Source organism: Columba livia, chromosome 1 (genome assembly GCF_036013475.1).
Source record: "Columba livia isolate bColLiv1 breed racing homer chromosome 1, bColLiv1.pat.W.v2, whole genome shotgun sequence".
Taxonomy (NCBI): Eukaryota; Metazoa; Chordata; class Aves; order Columbiformes; family Columbidae; genus Columba; species Columba livia.
In genome coordinates this window covers 125,661,569-125,683,025 of record NC_088602.1, presented here as the reverse complement: position 1 = coordinate 125,683,025, position 21,457 = coordinate 125,661,569, and the positions used below count along the sequence as shown (strand labels likewise).

Below are 21,457 nucleotides of genomic sequence, written 5' to 3'. Positions count from 1 at the left end.
GTTGTAAAGGCACAGATTACTGTCAGTTCTAACTACAGTGTGATGCAGATCTGCTGTAGGGTATGCCGTTCAATGACAGTTTAAATCAGCCCAAGCCTGTCCTCATCTCCCTGTGTGTTCCTGCCTCCTTCTCTGCACTGGTGCAGATGCTTGCCTGATTCCTTTGCTGACCTAGCTCAAGGAATTAAATTGGCAGAAAACAAGTCTTGCCAAAAATAATGAATAGGTTTTTTGTTCGTTTAGCTCTCTGAACTGGCTTACAATGAGATTAGACAAATAGCAGTACCAATCAAAGAAGGGAACAAGACGCGCATGTGTTGACCCAAGTCTTCTCATAATTTCATTCTCTCTGATGACTTACGTGTTGGCATAAATGAGGAGTCATGCTCTCAGCCATGTGATCCTACCACTTACTTGGCACCTGTTCTAGCATTTATGGGCTTCCAGGATGCTCTAGCTTAATTTGTTAACCTGGTGGAAAACTAGCCCCAGATAATGTTAGATCTTTGGTTTTCAGAGTTGAAATTGGCTCAATGAAGGCCTTCAAGTGCAAGAGAAAGGGTAGAACCATACGAGTGAAAGTGGAGGAAGGAGAAAGAAGGAAGAGAAATGAAGTTTCTTCTTTTCAAAAGCAGCAGCAAGCATTCTGGTTAGCTTAGTTGTATTGTATAGCTTTGCTTTTAGATTGACATAAACCGCCGTGAACCGTTGATGAACCACCGTTGATTGAGTTGATGAACTCCTGTTGATCTAAAATGGTACTGGCCCAAAGGAAGTGATGGGAATGTGTATAACCACAGGCACTATGCCAGACCTCTTATTCCAGCAGCAGGCTGTACATAGACCACTGAAGCCACTGGTGAAACTGCACCTAAAGAAAGGAGTAGCTTAGAAGAAACCAATAGATGCTGAAAATTTGGTGTGGGTTATGCAGTCATAGGTATGACAGCCACAGCAGAAAATCTTAAAACTGTGAATGAGACCTTTAAGTGGCTCCTATTATTTTAGTGCTGTGTACAGTGAGACACCTCTCTGAAGAGGGATGTGGCTTAAAGGACATATTAGCAAAAGTACTTGGGAAGTTACAGACACTGGTACTTCTGGTAAATTTTGGACTGATATCCCTGTAAAGCAACCTTTAAAAAAACTAATAAAACAAACTACAAGAAAAAGCCAAGTGTAACTGCTTCAGCCATTTAACATGATCGCTCTGACACAGATTTATCTTTTCTATAAATTGTGTTATTGTGACAAGGAACCTTTTGCTCATCATTCCTCTTTTTTTTTTTTTTTTTTTCCTCTTCTTCTCAGAAATCAGATTTGGCTGTATAGAAATGAAGTAGCGCATATAGTGTGTTTGACACTGTATGACAGGGCTTGAAGTTTTGTAAAAGGAAGATATGAACATCTAGGTTACTAAAACAGTAAATACAGTTGAAGACTTAAAAATGAGTGTAGAAAAACCTATTGAATCAGACTGGAGATGTAACTTGCTTCTTTTTTCCCTTCTTTTTGTTAAGAGCTGTTAGGTAGCCACCATCCTTTTTGCAGTGAGCTCCTTTGCTGTTTGTTTTCTTTGTCCTTTTGATGATTCAGTTTTTTTTTAAAAATACTATGTGACTTAGTAATTTGTGCCCAGCCATACCAGTGTGAAGTTGTAGCTTTATACTACTTGTGTGTAGCTGAGGGGGAGAAGTACACAGTCGGGATTTTGAGCAACTGGGTCTACTGGGAGGTGTCTCTGCCCGTGGCAGGGGGCTAGAACTAGGTGGTCTTTAAGGTCCCTTCCAACCCAATCCATTCTATGGATCTATGATTCTATGAATATGGGTAGAAATGACTCAGATGTTTCATGAATCACTAATTTCTACATTGTTAGTTAATACCATCCTCTGAATGAAAAAGATTAAAGTTTCTTCCAGCAGTCGTGTTGCAAAGATATCTTTCTAATGATTCATAATTTTGTTTCTTACCTGCTGATCTTTAGTAGGTTATGGCTTTGATTTGAATTTTCAAATGTAGGTTTAAATACGTATTTGAATTTGCTTATTTCTAAGGCTGCGGAGAAATGGATATGCCAGCAAATGCCTCCTCCCTTCCCTACCAGCTCCTCTGGGAGTGTTTCCCACCCCATCCTCCAATGCATATACGCACACCTGCATGCACACATGCCTTGTAAAAAGTACCAGAAAGCTTGGGCTGGGGACAGTTTCTTTTAGCTCTGAATGTAGAAGACATTACTGCTTCTGACTGTTCGATTTTTCTGTTTCCCTGTATCTGTTGGTGGGTCTGCCCATTCGGGTACTGTCTAAGCCATTTCAGTTAAAATTAGCTGGGTTAGTAAAGACTATGATCTAAGCTGCCTAAAGTAGTCCAGATAATTCTGATTGAAATCTGTGAGTGAGGGATTGTCTGAGTTGCTTTGTCATCATACCTGAGGTCCAGTTCATGTTACACTTAATCCAATTTAAGGGTGGGCTGCTACCAGAAAGAATTAGGAAGAGTATAGGGTGGTCACTTTCTGGACTATTGTCTGTTTTGACAAAGCCTTTGTAAAACTGTGTCCTAGCTTCTGGCAGAAATGGTTTGGGGTTGTGTGGAGAAACTGAAGCTAGAAGGGCAAAGGGAGCCGTAACTTTCTACTTGTAATGTTTGTTTCTGGGTGAGAGTGTCTGTTCTTAGTGTTAGAAAGACATGACACTTTTCAGGGTTTATTGAACTTTCCAGTGGTACTTTTCTGTTTTTATTGAATTTATTTTGATCTGAGTTAGACAATTTAAATTGTTAGGAGTATGTCCCCTATCTCAAGTAAAGCATATGATTTACAAGTCACTGCCCTTAAATGGGCTTTATCATGAGGTTATCTTTACTTGCTGTTCCATTTCAGTCATAATATAGTTACTTTAGACAGCTTGTGGCAACAAAGCTAGCTAAACTTAGGAATTTAGGAGTATCTTTCAGAACAGTTGAGAACTTACACTTCTGTATATTTATTTAGTCTGAGTTCTAGTAGCTTCTGCCTTTAAAGCAGTCGCACTGTCTCACGTGGTGAGTTGTTTGAATTGCATAATTGCCAAACTTTGTCCAACTATTATTTTACTGCCAGCATTAGTTTCTCTTTGGTTAGGATGGGTGTACCAAAGTAAGGAAGAAGGCATCAGCTCCCAGGCTGCACCACTGCCTCTCAGATTTTGCAAGCCAGTGCTCTGGAAAGATGTGCTGAAGTACCAGCAGTTGTAGGGCAGACTTTTTGTCAGAGCTCTCAAATGAGCACGTCTAAGTGGGGAAAGTGTAAACTAGAAATCCACTTGTTTTCCAAAGTTGATTTTACTCAGTTTTGGAAAAAAAAACCCACCAGACCCCGATATTCTGAAGTTCCAGAAAATTTTGGTGTATCTGGTTTTAAACTAAACTTTGCTGATTACCTTTTTTATTTTTTCAGTGTGTGCAAGGTTGTACAAAGAAGGACTAAGCAGAGTGTTGCATGTTGTTCTTCACCTCTGGCTTAGGCAAGTGCTGAGCTGCAAATTCTTGGCATTGTCTTTCTTTCCTAGGTGTCTGCTGATGACTGCTATTGGAGTAGGGTCATGTAAATCCTTGGTCTGAGCCAGTATGGTGATTTTAGTATTCTCTTTCAAGCAAAAAGTAAACACCTTCCCACTTATTTCTCAGTCCATCTTGAATTTTGTACGTGGTTCTTTTCCTATCCTAAAGTGCTCAGGAGCACCATGAAAGACTTCAGGAAAGATTATGTTCCTTGTCTGCTCTGCACATTTCTAGCTCTGGAAAACAGCAGAGAGATTGCTCCAAGGGCTTTCTTAATAATTTCTAGTTCCCAAACAGGGAACTAGAGGACCGGAAGCTGCTTTGGCTCTCTTACTTTGTGAAGGTGCAGGGAGGATAAGAGAATGGCTGTTAAAAATTGAGCATCTGATCCTACTTGATAAAAAAGATCCACAACTGAGCTGATTCTCAACTCCTTAAGACACACTGAGGGTTGTGAGCATGTTTGAGAATTATACTACAGTCAGGAACTGCAGAAATCTGTTTAATTTTTTAGTTTATTTTAAGATTATTTCTTTTCTCGTTACAATGTGAGACAATGGCATTGCGAAGAATATCTCCTCTCCTTTCTGAGAGATAAAAATGCTGTATTTTATTGTGATATAATTTGGTTTGGAACCTAGTTGCAATATGATTGTGCTTTGTGGTTCAGTTCAGTGGTGTAGAAGGGACTTGTTCCAAATATACTAAGGACCGACTGAAGCCAAATCAATGCCTTAAAACTTCCCAAGAACACACTTCAGCCATGCCTGTGTTGGGAAAATCCATTTCATTAATATAGTTCTCAACATAGTTAAAATTGAAAATGCATCCAGACAAGTCTGGTAACACATTTTCATAATATCTATAGTAAACATAACTAGTTGTAAAATAACAGCTAAATTTAAAGGATATAGCATTGTATTTAAGTGCTTGTACACTTAAGTATTCTCTATATGTGTATGATGAACTCTGCAACCGTGGAAAGGATTTGCTATATGGAAGTTTGAATAAAGGCATAAAGAGTTAGAATAGTTTTTCAGCATCTTAACACCCCTAGCCTATCTCACTTTGGTTTGCTGGGGGAGAGATGAGTAACAGGTAGTGTTTCTTTGTGTTGTGGTGTCTCTAGTCAGGTTTGGAAGTGTCATGGGCAACTGTGGAGATCCTAGCTGAAAATTTGCAGTTGTTGCTTCTGTTATAATGATAAATTAATAATATAAGAAAAAACTGCCATGTACAAAGCTGGGCCAGCACTTACATCTCCTCACTCTTCTGTCTAGTGTTAACATAATAAAAAATTAGAGTTAGCAGAAGGACTGTTGGGGAAAAACTAATTCAACAAGTTCATTTTAAAGCTATATAAAAGTCTCTCTAAAGCCTTGAGATAATCCATAACTTTCTGTGTGCACGTAGAGAAGGCACATTAGGTACTTACAGGATCAGTTAATATGTCAGTCTTTCAAAAATCAAAATTTACTGCAAGTACAGTGGTATTTTTTTTTCATTACTTGTTAAGTAGTGATTTCATATTGTGTGGGTTAGAGCTAGGAAAGTTATGTTTACTAATGATAAAGGGAATGTCATTGCCATTTGTCCTGTATTTACATCACATACAAGTCTGTGAATTGTGTAATCCAGGCACCTCAAGAAATTTATGCTCAGAATTGTAGAGAAATTGAGAACTCTGCATTTCTGATGCATAACTTACTTGAGGTTTTATCAACTTGCTTCTTTCCATTTTCTAAGTTCAGGGCAGTTCTATTAACTGTATTTGGTGTATTAGGATATATGCTCGTATGCACAAGTTGTTATCACCAAAGGCAGCATCTGTTCCTAAGTTGTTTTTTTTTTTTTTAAACATGCAGAAGATTGTCCATTTCTTTACTTTTCAGTGGCAGAGAGTAGATTGACACACTCAACAATTTCCTTAGAATGTGTTGTCAACTATAGTAGTTTCCTGATTACGCTTCATATTGCAGAAGGTTAGTTAAACTGGGGATTTTCATGGCGTCATCATTCTTCATTTTGCAAAATAATATTAGGAGAACATTGAAGACAGAAACATATGGGCTGCAACTGTCTACTAATCATCTATATCTGAAACTCCCCATTTTGTTGTTTGTGTTCTCTATTTTGTCTAATACTGTTTTGTTGAGACAGTCTTTATTAAGAGAGCAGGGGCTGGAGTGGCAGCTTACTTCAGTACTTCTGTCCTTTGGTTTTGATGTAATCAGTGTACTAGATAGCAGTAGCAACAGTGTCCCAACAAAGGCGTGAAGGCAATACAGAAATATGGTGCTGTTGTTTAATTTATAACTAGGACAGTTTTGTTTTCTTATAAGCTGAAAAACCCAACAATGCATACTGAAACTGTTTAGACAGATTGACTAATTACATATGGTTGTGTGGAACTGTTGTCCAGCAATAATTTATGGATTACTCTTAAAGAACCATTGAGATAGCAAATAAGTATACTTTATACTTAACTACATAGTGTGGTCTATTTGTTAAAATTTGTGGTCTAGTTGTTAAAATCTGTTCTGAACCAATTTCTTTGGCCCTAATCAACTCTAAGGTTGAGCTGTGAAGCACTGTCTGGTACTTCTGACCTATAGCTTTTTTTTTATTCAGCAAGTTAATTTGACGTTAATTTTCAGGTGTGTTTTCCTTCATCTGCCTTCGTAATACTGAGTGATTTATTTCAACAAATATTTGAAATTGTGATGTCAGATGTAGCATTTGTGCATTTAATAATTAGCCATTAGTGACAAACCTAATTTTCACCCGATAAGTTGTCAACTGCTTAGTTGTTTTTTTCTCTTTTTTTTTTTTTTTTTTTTATTTAATTTCTGCAACTTTTATGTTTGTGAATGGTGAAGAGCTGGGAATAACAGATATTCCTCATATAAAAGAGGACTCTTCAGAGGAAAAGGGATGCCATTTTTATTTACAAGAAAGCTATTCTTGGGCTGTTCTCAAAGCCCTGCAGATTTGAAGCATTGCATTTAGCAAGTGCATGAAAAACGCATGACTGGCATTTGAAGGCCCTGTTGGGGCAGTCTTTAAGCAAAAGCAGTTGTGGACTTTAAATGTGGAATATGTTCTTTATCACTTAGTTCTGCTCCTGTGTGACAGTTCCAATTTGACTATCACTCTGGCTTGTTGAAATGAGAACTAGAAAACTTTTTTTTTTCCTTTGGAGTTTTTAAACCTCTATTTTGTGTCTGAACAGAGGTTTGTTGTATATGACTGCAGTCATATGCATAGGAGAGGAAAGTGTAAAGAGAATTACTCTGTACTGGGAAAACTGAGGAACACTGTGGAAGAAAAACATCATTTTTTCGATTAGACTCTTTATCGCATGTATACTTGATCGGACCTCTTTATGTGTGCCTGAGTGTTTAAAAAGTCTCACACCAGGTGAACGAAATAAGAGGTATTTGCAAGGCAATTTACTTAGAGTAGTGTCTTATTTCCTGGGTTGTTGACTAGATTTGTATTTGAATAAGAACATTTCTTTTGTGGCAGCACAGGTGCTCCTTGATTCTGCAGTGAAGGCAGTATTCTGTGCTTGATACTAGCCTAGTTGCCATGGCAACAATTATGATGTCATGAATTCAGTACAGTGACTTCACTGCAGTGTATTTTATCTTTATTTTCAGTTTTCTTCAGATGTTGCTAGCAAACCAAAAAGCATCTATGCGTGATACTATGACTTGTTTATGATGTGATAACAATGACTAATATGATCCAGATCCCTCTCTCAAAGTAAACCTAATTGCTGCTTACGTTTAAAATCACCCTAGAGCCTGTGAAAGTGTGACCTTGCATTTTTATTTATCTGGACCTGTTTCAGCTATACTAGCCCCAAAAGTTTGCTGATAGGAATGAATAGGAAAATACCTTTAAAAAAACCCCAATCACTCAGGTGTGATTCTTTCCAGCTGAGAGGAATGTATGTACTTTTAAAGTTGAGAATGGGAGAGTAGCAGTGTCCTATTACATCTCTTTTCCCGGAATAATTTGCTCAATTCTGGCTTGCCTTTCTTAGTCCTGTTCTTTTCTGAAGCAGGTGAAATGTTTTCTTAGTCTCTTTTCAAGGGTCTGTTGGCCTGCAAATTGTACCAGGAAGCTTCCTGCTCATCAGTCTTCAAAAATGGTCAGCTGTTTTCTGCTCTCTGAGCACTTCCATTTATCACTGGCTTGTGCACCTCCATTTCACACGTAGCAGAGCTGACTGTTCAGTGCTTACTCTTGCCCTGTTCTCTGTTGACCTCTGATAGTCAAAGAGAAGTATTTAGCATTTTTTCCTGTATTTTTAAAGTGATATGATTTCCAAAATGAGTGCCAGTAAAAACATTAACTACCCTGCATTTCTTTTCCCAATACAACTGTGTGTCTCTTTAGAGCTGTCTGATTGGCTTAACTCATAGGTTGCCTCAGACTTCTGGGCCATCTGACAATGTTGTCAATGAATAGCACAAAGTGTGTTAAAGTGGTACGCCAGGTATTTTTTGTAAGGCTTTTTTTGGCCTCGCAGGTAAAAGGTCCTTCACCTTTGACAAAGGTACTTTCTGTGTATAAGTAGGGCTTAAGTATGTTAAGTGTGATGAAAGCCTTTCTAATAAGGGGAGAAAATGTAGGATGTGCTGATTTCTTCCTGTGGCTTACTGCTGGAGTTGATAATTTGCATTAAATTGTATTGAGCATATATCCATTTAGGTGAGGTTAGAATTAAATGACCTCTTCACATTTTTCTTGCTCTATGGAGAGATGGAGATGTGAAAAGCCTGCAGTAGCAAGTGGGAGGATGTCATAGATGGCATGTAAGGAGGATGAAAAACATAACAGGAAAATCAAAGTTGCAGTTGTCTTTCTGTAGAAAATGAAAAATGCCCTGTGTAGCCTGTCAGTTATGATGAGCATATCATGGAAGTTGAATTCTGGCATGCTGCAACTGGAGTTAAGAATAGATGAGAAATGCTTTTGTTAATGAGCTGCTATCTAGGAGCAAACTGCAAAATCCTGTTGCAGGTACTTAAGCAAAGAGGTCCTGTGCTTGAATATTGGCTAATTTATGTTGGTAACAGTTGTGCTTATAATTAGTAGCTGTTTTCTTTAGTCAGCATACATGTGCTATTGATGGGGTAGCTTTTGTTAAAGTTTTCTAAATGCTCTTTCAAAACTGTAGATATTATCTTACTGTAATGTCTGTGCATGTGGAAGGTTTTATTAATTTAAGAGTACTGATACGATTTGATTGCTAAAGCTTTTGGTCTTTAGACTAGGTTTATGTGATCCTTGGAGCAGCCTTTTGTAATTCATGTGGTGTTTTTGTTGTTTATGTTAATCTCTAAGCATTAAGGTTTTCTTAAACTTGGAGATTTTTCAATATGTGTTTGGGCAGGGTGCTAGAAAGTCTCATCTAGGCTCCCTTTTCCACAAAAGGTTGGGCCAGGTGATCTTTCAAGGTCTCTTCCAGCCTGGGCTAGTCCGGGACTCTAGGATTAAGTTGTTGTTGGATGAACTAACAGCTCTCTTAATGGCATACTGACATAACTGTGCATGAAAAATTGCTAACTCTAACTTTAGTCACATGGAGATTAGATCATTCAGTTCCCAGCAGTGTTTATATGAATGAGTGTTGCATTTAGAAATAGTACTATGGCAGTTAATACCAGACTAAATATATATGGAATTTAAAGCTCTGGATGGCAGGTGTCTTGGCTGTGCAAATTCTTCTGAAGAAGTGAGAGATTTGAATTTTTTTTGAAAGCTTAGGAAAAGTGATCACCTCTACAAAACTTGAGTGTATGAAAACGAAAGGAAACTGGGAATGGAGAAAGCAAAAATAAGTTTCACTGCCTAAGTCTATTATTCTCTTTTGTGAATGGATGGGGCATATGACCTATCTGCAGGATACAGATCAGAAAGGAATCTACTGTACTTTCTTCAAACTTAACATTTAAGAGAATGGGATGATAGGGTGGGGGTGGGCAGCAACAACAGAAAAACACTTTACCTCTCCCTGTTTTCTTTTAGAATTACTAAATGAAACACTCAAAGCTTTTAGTGTTCTTTTATTTCACTCCAAATTCTCCTATGAAAACTTGTTACGTTCTTTCCTTCTGGGATCTGGAGAATAAATAAGCTAATTGGAATTGCCTCAGTTAGTGCTGTTGCTTCTACTTAAAAATACATCATAAACACAAGGTAGTACATTAGTGCCTAGTTCACATTACATGCTTCTACATGCTTTGTTTATACAAAGAGACTAAAACCTATCTTTTAAGTTATTACTAGTACCGGTGGTTCATGAAGGAATGGCAATATTAGTGGAAGTACAGCAAAGTAATTAGCTTGCATTTCAGGATACTGTGTCAGGTAGAGTCTTGAGTTTGTGTCTGTTCAGGGGCTAGGACTAATAGTGTTGTTTTGGTACTCTTTTGGCTGCAGCTTTGAAGACGGTGTCCCCAGGTCAGCAGCTTCAACAGAATTTCAAGGAAAAGAGTTAAAATGCTTGGATGGGACACTTTGCAGTGCCTGCTTCACAGCCCAGAACCAAATTTGGTTTGGAATCGGAGTGCGTGAAAGAGGAGTTAATAGAAGAAGGTGGAGGTTTGAAGGGCTGCTTGTGTCTGTAGAAAGGTTAGGAGGCTTGAAATACCAGGGAGGTGTTTCAGGGACAGTACCTGGTGAAAAGCTGGGCTTCTAAACTTGGTCCTCCTTGAGGTTTCCTTCTGACCTATTAACCTATCAGTGGTTCATGTCATCATTCTGAATATCAGGTGACTTAACCCGCCTGTCCTTTACTGCTTCCAGTCTGCTGGGGAGGCTATGAACAGGCTATGAACAGGTGGAGAGACACATCTTTAAATGTGCATGGTCCTCTAATAAAAGCTCTGTTTTTAGAGAACAGGATTTTATTGGCTTCGTAAATTGATTTGTCGCTTGCAAAGACCTGTATAGAAAATCCTATGTATCACCTTTCAAAGCAGTAAGGGTTTGAAATGGAATGTTTTTGAAAGCAATCAGGAGAATCTTCATCAGTACGGGGAGGCTGGCCTTAACAAGCATACATTAGAATACTTATAAATGAGCTTTGGAGAAACATACTGCATGTGAAAGTTTCCATGACAAATTTGTAAAAGGAAATGAGTGATGTTTTTATTTTATCCCCTCCCCCTGCCTGGTCCACAATTGGGAGTGTTGTGGGATGCTGGGGTGACATGGTTATCTTGGCCTCAGCAGGCTGCCTGGCTCCCTTTTTCTGCCGCTCTGATTCAGATTACCCAGCAGTCCTTGTCCTTTGCCATGATCAAACGATACAGCCCTCACAGAAAAATGTGCTACTCAAAGCTCTGTGTGGCTCCTGTAGCCAACTTGATCTATACAATGGGAAATAGGAAAGCCTTCTTTATCTGATTAAACAGCCGACTTTGGCATGAAATCTCCTTTTTAATATCAACTTGCTGGAAGTACTATGACAATAAAAATGCCTTTTTTTCCCCTCTCTTGTTGGGAAAGCAAAAAAATTGACACTTCCTCATTTCATGTATTACTGCCAGAGTGTTCTCTGACATTCTTTGAGTTTAATCATCAGATGCGATACCCTGGTTGTACTTAGGCATATCGTTTTTCAGCTCACTATTAACTGCCAGCATCCATACTACATGAGTTTTTTTTCATGGTGACCTCAACTATTGTTTCTTCCTGCTTGCTATATTGATGTTAAATGAATTGATAATAAAAGGAATCATTAATAAAATTAATAGTATTTCAACAGTAATCATTAAGTTACAGACATTGAATCATCAGTTTGGGAAATTAGTATGCCTGCTTTAATAGTGAAACATTACCTTGCACACAGAAATCTAGAAATACAGTATATATATTTCTTTCAAATGGGGATTCTTTTTCAGCAGTTCCTTGATAAAGAACTTCCCTGTCCTTCCTTTGGCACTAAGTTGCGATTTTACTGAAACAGAAGCACACCGTTAGCAGCTGAAGTACTGTGGTACCATACATATTATTTTGTCCTAAAGGACAATAGAAGGTACTGTGCTTAAGGCACAGACTTGAAGAAACAAACTGTCCCAATATCCCACTTGAATAGAAAGAAAAGGTGAAGATTTGCTATATGCTTTGGAATTTTCAGGGCTGTTATGTAAATGGTGTTAGGATAAACACCTGAGTTCCTGATTTCTCTTTAAAAACAAATGTAAATGTTGGGAAATAACTTTTCCATTAATGCATACGAATGATATTTTAAAAGTAAAATATACGCGTGTTTAACAAGAAAACGTTTGATAAAGTTGCCTGTATAAACAAAAAGATAAAAGCAGGTTAAGTGTGTGTGTGTGTGTGTCTCTCTTCCCCCCCGCCCCGCCCACCAAGAGCTTTATGGATGTATCCCTAACTAATTTTAACTTATTGAGGCTTCATCTGCTGTCAGTGTAGGTGATGACCAGGTAATCAAGTTTGACTTTTGTTCCAAATAGTAGGCATGAAGCTGTGCTGCTTGTGTATCCAGATTACCATGCATAATGAGCACAGCTTAATGAACTTTCAAATATTAGTCTGTATTGTGTATCAAAACCACTGGTGATAGCTTTGTATAAGATGGTCCCACTTACAGATGTTAGATGATCCAGTTTTGTAGAATCCTGCATTTGCAGGAAAATTTGGGATGCCTCTGTAGTAAATGGGGAGAAGGAAAGTTTATTTCAGTAACCTAACAGCTTTTATGATGAAATTTTTTTGGTTCTTGTTTTGCTTACTCTAGATCCAGGGTGTCAGACTTTTTTTCGCTGGGGATCATGTCAGCCTCGTGGTTGCCTTCAAAGGGCTGAATGTGATTTTAGGACTGTAAAATTACATTCGGCCCTTTGAAGGCAACCTCGAGGCTGACGTGGCCCCGGGCGAAAATGAGTTTGACACCCCTACTCTAGATAATTTTGGTTTTGCGTGGCTTGGAAAAGGACATATTTTTACACCCTTTTCTTTTTGATGTTTTGCTTACCAAACTTCTTGCTTACTTCTGTTGCAGGACTGTGATAGAGAAGAGATTTTGGGGAAAGGGAGAGGAAGCACAAAGGCAGGGGAATAAGTCATCAGAAAGTGTTTGGAGAAAGATATAACAGAAAAGAACAGCTCTGTAAGAAATTAAGACCTCTCATATTCTTTATTCTTTATAAATAGTGCATCTTGTGAGTGAACTTCACATCTATGTCTATGGTGTAGTGTGTATATAGGGAGATACTTGCCTGATTGTAATTGCAAAGTATTGCTGAAGTAAATGCTTGAGACCAAAGTCATGAACTGTGGAGAAGAAATCTTAGTATCAGTGGACTTCCTCTTTTGTCATTCAGTTATCATTTAATGTATGTAATTAAAAAAGAACAGTTGGATTAAGTGCAGAATTCGAGTAATGCAGCCTCAAGATTTTAGGCAGAGATTGGCATTTCATCTGTCTCCCAAAATTTACAGTGTTTGCACTGGCTTCTGCTTCTCAGATAGCATTGATTGAGTAGAAGAAAATGATGTTGTTTACAATAAACTTTGTCTTTCGTATGTAGACAGCAATAATTAATTATAGAGTGGAGCTAATAAACATAGAAGGTTGATATCTAGTCAGACTGGAGAAAAGTGTCCTTGAAATGTTCTCTTTAAAACTGTTCTCTGCAGTCCCTACAGCAGAAAAACAGCACTTATTGGGCTCTGAGAGGGTCAGTAGGTTCTATATGTGATTTCTAGGGATGTTTTCAGTTCTGAGAGCATGCAGAGCATTGTACCTCACACATCTTTTCTTAAGATAAAAAAATTCCCTTTACCATAATTTTTTTACTAAATGCACATATAACAGTTCTGTTGTTTGATCCAGAATGAAATTAAAATTGAGGAACTATACAACTCAACTGGTTGAGCTCAGTTGGTGGGTTTGTATTTTAATTTGTGCAGTGCCTACAACAGGGAGAAGGCATACGGACTTTGTACAAAGAACATGGATGCCTCGTATTTTCTGTTCTAGAATCTTTGCTTGAGAAGCTGTATTGGATTTACTTCCTTTTTATATTAAAAAAAAAAAAATCCTGAAGACTTGACTGTATAGATACTAGTATTATGTGCCACTGCAGAGATGTTTTCCTTTCATATTGCTTTCACTCAATAAGATGCGCATTTTTTCTGTATAAATGGAACTTGTATTCAGTAGTAGTAATTGATGAATTCTCCTCTTTTCTTCCTGCTGTAACACTGGCAAGCAGTTCAGTTCATCCAGGTGTCAGTGCTTTTATTTGTGTGATCAGAATTTTCTAATGAGGGGAGGGAAACTGTAAGAACTGGTTTGAAATCACTTTCTAAGGTCAAAAACCAAAGTAAAGCCGTCTTAAAATTAACAGCTGGAGTATTTTATTCTTTATGATCTTTCAGAAGGGAAAGAATAAAGATATTTTTTTTTTTTTTTTGGCTTGTATGAGTGAAACCTTACACAGCTTTACTACCGTTTTTCTCTTATGTTCACCCCTCATCTTTATAATAGAAATGTAATATGTGATTTGTTTTCTGATGACTTTTCTCTGAGGTTTGTCCTCTGTGACACAAACTTAGTTTGGTTGACACAATCTCTTCTGTTCAATTTTGCTCTTCCCCTCCCCTCTGTCTCACTTTATTTCTAGTTAATTATTTTTTGTCCTGAGTCCCAAGTAAATTGAACGCAAAAATAAAAACATGCCAAGTAGATGCAGGGTGCTTAGGACAGCGAAGTGCTTGCAGAGAGCACCCCAGCCCACCCTGTAAACAAGCTTGAGATTTGTATTGTTAGGCTTCAGTTATTGTTTTCTTTTGGCAATTGGGGTGTTGGGGATGAGGCTGGTTACAGTTAAGTAATGGTTTGAATATTTTGGTGTGGACTACTTTTTTTTTGTGAAAATGTTTCTATCAGTAGTGTCAGTAATGTTTGTTTTCTTTCTCCTTCGTCAAACCCACGAGACAGCGATGAGGAAGTCCTTAACCATCCAGGCTTGCAGAATCATGAATGAAAAACTTTGTGTCCAAAGTGACTGGCTCCTGACCTTGCTTATTGGTCATAAGAGCCATTGGCTCTTTCACCTGTGATCTTGAAGACAGTGGAACTGGTGCTAGATAAGAATACCTGCATAAATTCTTTGCTTGAAATACATTGCTTTATCTAAAAAGTAGCAGGAGAGCTTGTTTCCAGCTACAGGATAATTGTGTCCCGTTTGGAGTGACTTGACTTTGTCGGCTTTAATGGGATCCACTTGGACAACACTGGGACATAGTGCTTGTGCTAGGAAACTCTAGCTTTTATGTAGTGAGTCATTGAGTGGTTAAGGCAGATGGTTGCCTTTGTGTATATAATTTCTTTTCATAAAAACTGTATTTTTAAATGACCGTGAGCAGCAACATTGATGTGTGGTCTACTTATAACTGAGTAAATAGTGTTCTGAAAGGGGAGTTGGGACAGGAAGTTGCATAATACCTGACACTTGTGGACACATGAAAGTTCTCCAGACACAGGTTGGTCAGATAAGGATGGATGGTACTATTACAGAGACTCAAGCACAGGGTAAAACCATGCTAGCCAGACTGCTTGTGCTTCCAGTGAGCAGAAACAAATGTTTGGATGCAAAGTCTTATGACTGTTTGACTTGAAAAGTTACTCCAAGTTTACAGTCATAAAAGCCTATTTTGTATTTATAGTGTTCTAGCAGGGAAGTTTTTTGCCCTTAGTCTCTGCAGGAATAGTTACAGGAATGCATTACAAGTTGGTACTGTAAACTGTCAGCAGCAGTGTAAAGCTGCAGGTGAGTCCCAGAACTTACATTAGTAGTAGAAACAGATTTTTCTTAGGGTTTTGCTGCAAAATGAGGCATTCTGGTATTTAAACCAGTAATTTTGAAATGCCCTTCCCTGGGTTTTCAGGTGATGGCAGTTAGATTATCTTTCAGTAGCAATTGCAAAGGTGCCCTCTACCTTTCTGAAGTCTTGAATGGGAAGCTAATGCTGGAAGAATACATTCTGCTTGTTAGAGGTGTCTTATCAGTATTAACATGCTTTAATTCAGTGTAAAACTGAATGAACAAATATCGAGAAATGATACGGCACTTCCTAACTTTCCTTCTGAGAACCCAGCTCTTGGTGCCTTCTGTTCTCTCTCAAGGCTCCCATAATCAGCAGTCCTCATGTGCAAAGGAGAAGAGTACTCTTTCTGAATTATTTTTCTGTTTGGTGGAGTGTCAGCTGCACTGTGGAAAGACTGCATGCCCTTCTACAACAAATATTTAATGCGCTGTTTAACAGCAACTGAGGGGAAGTTATATCACAAGGTAAAGAATTGTCCTTTTATGCAGTAGCCATAGTTCTAATTACTTTGTTTCATTTCAGAATGGGGAATTTGTCATTATAAAACTTAAAGACAGCTTTGGCTTCCTTCAGCACTGTGAAATGAATGGGTCTAATCTAGTGACAATATTAAGTACACAGTTGCTCTTCACCTGAAAGGAGAATGTATTTTTAGCTGTAATATTTCAAATTAGTTTAATGTCATTGTGGCAGTAACAGAGGGCCTGGTGATGCTCTTACTTAATTCATAGTTAAACTTATTTTTGCATGTAGATCTTGGGGACCAGCATACCTGTTCATTGGGATTCTGGTGAAACTTGAAGATTGATCTATGTGAATGAAAGAATAAAAGCTGGTATGGGAGATGAATAGGGATAAAGATTCCTTTGTAGCACTGTACAACACTATTAGCCATGAAAAGAGGCTGGATGTTAGCTTTTCCAAATCAGAAGTTTGGTGTGCTTGTGGAAATTTGCTAAAAGCCGTTGTCTTTCTGCTTTCCAAGTCAGAGGCTTCCAGGTCTCTCTGGGCTTTGATCTTGGAACCAGCAACAAAGAGACACTGCCTGTTGCAGGGACATTGCAACTCTTGGCATCTAGACGCCATCACCAAATTTTAATTTTATTGTTGGTGGGGGATTCTTATGTCTCAATTGAGATTGCTTGAGGGGGTTTGTTTAATAAGTATTAGCAGATTCTGCCCTTCTCCCTTGAACAAAATTCCACCCTGAGGTGGTGTGGTTTCTTCCCTATGTTAAGGTTGCATGTGTCTTCCTTGTGCATATTCATCTGAAGATATTTCTTATACATAATGTACTTGCTGTTTAAGGTTTTGGGTATTGTGAGATAGCAAGAAAACATATTCAATGGAATAAATACGCTGTTAGCTGGGGAGTAAAGAAATAAGATACAGAGTGCATATTTAAATAAAAGGTTTGCAATATTGTTTTGGCAACAAATTGGTGTGTTTGACAGAGCAAGGGAAACTTTTGAGATATTACCTTCTGTAACAAAACATAAAATGAAATCGCATCCTTAAAATAAGGATTGATTACCAAGTAAAATATTAGGATGCTGCTTTTAAAAATGTCAGTGTGAGTAAATTCAGGGGACTGAGTTTAGGATTTCAGAGATCTTTCACTGGTTTATACTGGATCCAGATGGTATCTTAAGTAAGTTTCCTAGTGTACATGTTCCTCAGTTTCTCAAGCTGCAGGGTTTTGATTTGCTCTCAGTTCTTCAAAGTAAAAAAAAAAAAGAAATCAGACACACAGAAAACCCTATAGAACAACAACAAAACCACCAAAACCAAACAAAACCACCACCAATCAAAACACCCCAAAATCCCAGACAGTCAGAAACTTCCATGCCTTGTTGGGTGCTTAAGGTTTTAATGTTTGGGGTGGATTTTGTGATCATTAGATAAAATATACTGAATACATGCACAGTAATTAATTTTTCCTTTCTCTCCCTAAGTCTGCAATTAAGTATTCCTTGAGTAATCCCTATTGTTGTCCCACTAATAAAAGATACTTCTGATGGGGTACACAAAGTTATATTCCTTTACTTTTCCTGCCCAAGGGATAGCAAGTGTCTTGAATTTAATTTTTAGATTCGGATTTATTTTTTTTCCAGAATCCACAGTCTGGTTTATATTATTCAATATTCTATTTGCAGTTTTCACAGAGCATTATTCGAGCTGCAATAACCCTTTGCAGCCATTGGCTTTTACTGCACTGTCTGTTCAGGCTTGAATCTTCTCTCTGGCTTTCAAATATCTGCCTTGTGCTATTCGGCTAGCTTTGAATAGTTCTCTTGGATATTTTAGAGCTCATCAGCACTTCAAGATTGCAGATGTAGTAATCCAGCACAGATGACAGGAATCTTGTTGTTTCGAATTCCCCAAAATAAGAATTAGTAAGACTAGAAAAGTATGGCTACCAAGAAGGCTTTGGCTCTGTTATGTCAGATTCTTGAAAAAGAAATGCCATACAGATAAAAAAAGCTATTGTAGCAGGATGCTTTTCTGACTGAATTAACAGTGAATGCTCTTAAAAGCATCCTTCATTATTAACCCAAATCGGTTACTAATACAGGGTGACAGCTGAGTTGAGGAGTCACCAATAGTGCATTGCAAAAGGTAAACAATTGTCAGAAGGACTTAAGGAACACTCTTCCTAGGTGATATTTGTAAACTGCCTGGTATGAGCCGCTGCTTTTGTGAAGCAATAATCATGTGTCCATATCTTAATCAGTTGCCATTAAAATGAAGGTGATGTCAAATGTTTGCTATTGCCATTTCAGTATAGTAAAATAAGATTGAATAAATTGAGAGTATATGAGTCAGTCTTTGTTTAAATACCCATTTGTGCATGATGCACAAAGGCTTGTCATGAGGCAGGTTGTTCCCTCTACTCTAGTTTCCTTTATGAGTCTCTGAGCTTCTCTAAAATAAGCATGAAGGGTGTTTTTAGTTGCCATGGAAGTTGTGTTGTGCCAATACAAGAGGTAGATGCTTCTGGTAATTTTAAAGGAGGTTTCAGCGAGATAGTGTTCTTCCAGTACAAAAAATAGAATGTGTTGTTATCAAGATGCGGTAAAACAATATATAGTTTTTATAGCACCATTTAACTGAAGCTTTTGGATTACTCTGAAGCCATAGGTCTCAAGGCTACTGTTTTCATAAGCTTCATCTGACTCCTTCGGATAAGGACATGGTTCCTTGTTTTTCTGCCTTACCAGATTTGGGAAGCTTACATGAACTCCTCAGCAGAGTTTGAGACTACACAACAAGTTGTACTCTATAGGGACCAAACCTTACCTTATTTGGGGTACAGAAGTGCTATCTAATCCTGTGTTTGTGTAAGCAGTAGTGTATCTCTGTCATGAAACAATAGCTACTCTTTTTCCAAGAGCAGCAGCTGCTGTGAGAGGATGGGGGGGCAGGGGGAAAAAAAAAGGGAGTGCTGGTAGCTCACAAAATAGGAGGTGGGTGGCACTGTTGCCTTAGGGAGAACTGATAAAGCAACTGCCCTGTGTACTTCCACTTGCTTAGTGTCAGTAGCAAATCTGTTTCTGGATACGAATATGCATATAAGAAAATCTGAAGTGCCTAGGCAGTGTTTTCTTCTTTGAGATGCTCTTACCTTATGGAAAAAGTTGCAAGGATGGGAAAAGCCACAGGCAATTCCTTGACCACACTATTTTTATATTGACTTTAAAACAGACAAATATTGGAAGAAGAAATAATCAAACTGGCTTAATATTTCTGCAGAATCTCATGATTGTTCAGGACTTGCTAATTAGCAAAGTGCCAGGGAATGGAAGCAGGTAGAGCAAGTGTAAATATGCTTCTGTTTAACCGCAGAAAAGGGTGGATTATACCCCTCAAATCTGCCTCCATGGAACATACTGTTTTATACAAGTATAATGGGAGTGAGAGGAAAAGACATGCATATATGCCATCTATCAGGTAAAACTCAGTTTAACAGAGGCGTGCATGTAAATATCATGGGGTACTAAAGGTAAGCAGTGATAAACCTTGTTGTATTACAGTGTCTTGTACCAGTTAAGTTGAGGGGTTTGTATTTTGTAATTTGATGAAATCACTTTTTTCCTTCTCTTTGTTTGGTTTTTTGTTTGTTTTTTTTTTTTTTTTTTGTTTGTTTGTTTGTTTGTTTGTTTTGGATGGGTTTTATCTGTACTGTAAGTACACTGGTTCTTAAATCCTGCAGAAGTGTTACCTCTAGTGCAGTTTTATGTTTGTCTGACATCTGGCCCCTGCTGAAGGGGATCCCCTTGCCTTTGACTGTTAGTTTTTACACCTTTCCTCCCCAAGCGTTCTGTTTTGTAATTGAACAATTAAAATAAAGGTGGTTTAATTTGCTGATTGAGGGGAAATCTATTCTTTTCAGGGTTGATTTTCCTCCATATCAGCTAGGGGAACCAATTTTCCTGATGCCACGTAACTGACAGAGGAAAGCAGTGGGAGCATTTGCTCTTTGGGGAAATCTTGTCCCTTCACATCATCTCTGTGCAGCTTAATCTGTTTTGGGGAGCTGTGGTATCAGTATGATGCCCTTAGTTCTGTGGTTTTGTTTGTTTTAAACTAACACAAGTGTGGATTGCTGCTGCAAAGGCAGGATCTCATGTTTCCATGCCCATCCAATGTGCTGCCCCTTGCCCATCACCAAGCTTCTGCTGGACTGATTCTTGCTGCCACTTGCTAGGCAAGTGCAATGGTAATCTCAAGTGTACAGACATCAGGAGAGGATGGAATATGAAGAACTTTGAGTAGTAACCTATTATTTGCTTCAGTTCATAACTGCTGTTTCTGGTCTGCTTGAGGTTCTCCCTGAAGAAGCACTCTAATATTAGTAAAGTATCTTTGGAATGAAGAAATGTTTTGCCTGATTGCTTCCAGTTCTGGTTTGATATTGTAGTTTTGTGTTTTCTGCAGACGCCACTAGGAAGCCTTGAGTTCATACTCGTGCACCTTTTGGGGGCTGTGGTTTGATTAGGAAAGAATATCAGAGAAGTAAAAAGAGGATGAGAATGTGGAGGGATGATGATGATTGTTATGATTATGAGTATTATTGGTAGGGTTTGGTATTTTTACTTCTTACTGTGGGTCTAGTGTAGCCCTGAAATCTGATGTATCTTAAAGTGAAGTAAAAAAATCAGAGCAATTACCTGGTTTTGGTAGCACTGATGTATTTCTGGATATGTTCCCTGAAGTATTCTCAGTGGATGTGCACAATTAAGGGATGTAAGTTAAGATAGAATACGTAATCTACATAGTGACTTCTAGAATAGAAAGCCCTAAGTAGACAGGTGACTGCTGTCCACGTCACAGGAGAAGGGAGACTGTATGAAAGCTATTTACACAATATACATATTTGCTGTCTGAAAGCTAAGTGAGCATATGCCTGGAAGCTGCACTAACAAAATAAACAGCTGAGATTTCTTTTTAACTTTAAAATAATACAACTACTGCCTCTAGTCAGTGTCATGTTGAATGACTTCTCTTTTGTGATCTGTATGCTGGATTAATGGAGTATATTTTATTTGGGTTCCTTTATAAACTATTTCTTGATGTCTGGTTCAAGTGTGGTATATGACTATACTTTGCCTGTTGCCCCAAATATTAAGTGATAGCTGCACTCTAGAAGTGTCTTTTTTTCAGAAGCTGTGCTTAACACCTTGTTTTCCAGTGTGCATGTGATAAAATGATTCAGGACCAGTTTACCAAAATAGTAGTTTGAATCTGTCAGTCAATACCATCATGATAGGTACTGGTTGTCTAATATTTGATATTTTGTATCATATACTTGAAATGTTCTGCTGTGTAAAGCTAGTTTTTCATCTTTCTTTTGGCTGATAATTATTAGAAGTTGGTTGTTAGAACTATTTGGCTTAAGCCAGAAGAAAGGTTTTATGTGAACTGAATCTGTTATTGAAGGAAATAATTAATTTTTAACTTGTTTCATAAGTAGTGATGTGTCTTTGTTTCCACTTCCCTGGTTAACTTTCTAATGTTCTGGTTGATT

At 38.0% G+C, this 21,457-nt stretch overlaps 1 protein-coding gene across 21 annotated transcripts in view; it reads left to right on the top strand.

Moving 5' to 3' along the window:
* POU2F1 (POU class 2 homeobox 1) overlaps nt 1-21,457 on the top strand; it is a 122,709-nt gene that overhangs the window by 6,774 nt on the left and 94,478 nt on the right. The window contains exon 1 of one of the 21 annotated variants that reach the window (XM_065076943.1): nt 12,400-12,703. The exons of 19 other annotated variants lie outside the window; for them this stretch is intronic. The gene's annotated coding sequence lies outside the window, so the exon portion shown is untranslated. Of the gene's footprint in view, nt 1-12,399; nt 12,704-21,457 lie in introns of those variants that run through there. One more of the 21 variants, XM_065076996.1, reaches the window with a different exon arrangement.